A 2,456-nucleotide genomic window follows, 5' to 3' on the forward strand; every position below is an offset into this window, starting at 1 on the left:
TCATGGAAAGGATTAACACCTAATTCTTTTATATCTGTTGGAAATTGTCTCACTAGTTTCATAAAAAAAAAAAAAGAATATGACCTACATTTGTACACGTCCTGTCTCAGTCTCCAGTTAGAGATACACTATTGTTATCCAGCTAGAGATAACAACAGAACATCCCCAATCATCCTTGGTTTGTTTTCCCAAATATTCATAAGATTTTTCAACTAAATATGGACAGTTTATCATTATCTGTAACACAGGGGTGAAATCCATCAGGTTCTGACAGGTTCTGGAGAACCGGTAGCAGAAATTTTGAGTAGTTTTGAGAACTTGGAAATACCACCTCTGGCTGGTCTCAGAGTGGGGTGGGAATGGAGATTTTGCAATATCCTTCCCCCAGGAGTGGGGAGGGAATGGGGATTTTGCAGTATCCTTCCCCTGCCATGCCAACCAAGTCACACCCACCAAGCCACACCACTCCCACCAAGCCATGCCCACAGAACCGGTAGTAAAAATATGTTATGTGTTATGAGAAAACATCTCATAACACAACAAAAGTTAAAATATTAAAAGAGATTGCTATATTACATCTACAACTAAATCATCATACAAATGAAGTAAAGCAGCTAAAATATAACCCACATTAATGCAATGCAAGCAAAACCACAATTAAACCCTGTGTGGTGGGACCCCAATCCCCTGTTCAAGAAGTGAATGTCCCACAGCTTGAAACCATCTATCCTGAACCTTTGTAAGTATTATAAAATGCATGTGTAATTTGTGTTAGAACATAAAGTTCTATTGGTGATGAACCAGTTGATGAAAACTCTTAAGAGAAGAGTGATGACCTATTGCTTTAAATGAGATATTTAAGATAGGAGAACCCTAATGGTTACTTGGCTGAACTGTATTGCGTCTTCTTGGGATGAGGCTGCCACAAGGGACTGCCAATTGCTTTTCCCCTGAAGGAAGAACATCTGGTGCATGCCTGTTCATTCCAGAATCAGGCCTTGCTTTTGTCGAAGAAACAAAATTCCATTTTCCTCACCTCTTCAGCTTGATTGATGTGGCAGGTTTTGTTACCCATTTTGCTCTGGTGTTCTCTTTCTTTCTTTCTTTCTTTCTTTCTTTCTTTCTTTCTTTCTTTCTTTCTTTCTTTCTTTCTTTCTTTCTTTTTTTATATAAAAAGTTTTAACAATCATTACAACAATTTTCCCCCCTCCCACCTCCCCATCTCCCCTCCCCCCTGAGACCCACCCCCCGGACATCCCAGAGCAAAAACAGGGTATAGCATAACAAACATAAGCTAAAATAAGCTAACTTTCTGTGGTCTCCAAACTCCCCCTTGCTCTTTAACTCCCTTTCAACTAACTAAACATATTCAAAAAGGAAATATAGATTTCATTCATAAGCTATTTGAAACTTTTTAGTCCGATATTTGTTTTGAATATAGTCAATCCATCTTCTCCATTCCAATATATATCTTTCATTTGAATGATCCTTCAAATACGCTGAAATTTTAGCCATCTCTGCTAAATTCACTACTTTTAGTGTTCATTCTTCAATAGTAGGCAAGTCTTCCTTCTTCCAGTACTGTGCCACCAAGAGTCTGGCTGCTGTTATTAAATTTAAAATCAACTTAGTTGTTGTTTCCATCATTATTGGTTCTTCAATATTTTGTGTCCACTTTATCATACAGTCCTTAACTAACTCCGTTTCTGAATCTATTTCTAGCAACGCATTATACAACCTTTTTATATGCATTTGACTTTGATCTCTAATCTGTTTTACCAAGTTCTCCTCATTTTGCAGAAAACCAATTTTCTGATCTTCTCTCCATCTAGCTTGCAAAAATATGGAACGCTTCACGAATTTGTGTGTCATCCTTGCGCAGGGGCCATGCTAATCTTCTCTGTATCGTTCCAATTTTAGTATATGTGCTGCCAAAACAAGCACTCTTTCTTTCTTTCATAGTAACAGTAGCAACAACACCGTAAAGATAAAGTCATGAAGTTTAAGAATGAATCAATTACCCTTAAATTATATGATATATAGTTTAAACTGTGGCAGGAATGTGTGAGGTAGTATATGCATATAATCTCAGATCAACTGTATGATCTGAAAAAGAAGAAGAAATGAAGGGCTTATTTGAAAGATGTGATGGACCCTATATCTGGGATTCCACATGAAGGTCACTTATGAGAACAAATCTGAGCTGTTAACTACATGACAAAAAGGATCCTTTTTTCCAAAATAAATAGTAAAATTATACAACAGAATAACAGGAAAAATAAAATATGGTCAATACTACATGAAAGCAGAATTGAGTACCACATAGGCTAATGAATGCGTGATATGTAGGATCTTAAAATGTGTTTTAGTTTTTAAATCTCATTGCATCTCATAATGTCTTTTTTTATTTAAGTCCTTGGAATAAATTGCTTTTATTCAAATTAAATGAACTATTT

At 36.1% G+C, this 2,456-nt stretch overlaps 1 non-coding gene across 1 annotated transcript; it reads right to left on the minus strand.

The window, feature by feature from the left end:
• Positions 1 to 1,837: 1,837 nt before the first annotated feature.
• LOC117667419 (U6 spliceosomal RNA) lies at positions 1,838 to 1,944 on the minus strand. The gene has a single exon (XR_004592037.2). It is a non-coding gene; the product is annotated as a U6 spliceosomal RNA (small nuclear RNA).
• Between the last annotated feature and the right edge of the window lie 512 nt (positions 1,945 to 2,456).

The sequence above is a fragment of the Pantherophis guttatus genome, chromosome 5, assembly GCF_059756535.1.
Source record: "Pantherophis guttatus breed Tessera chromosome 5, ASM5975653v1, whole genome shotgun sequence".
Lineage (NCBI taxonomy): Eukaryota > Metazoa > Chordata > Lepidosauria > Squamata > Colubridae > Pantherophis > Pantherophis guttatus.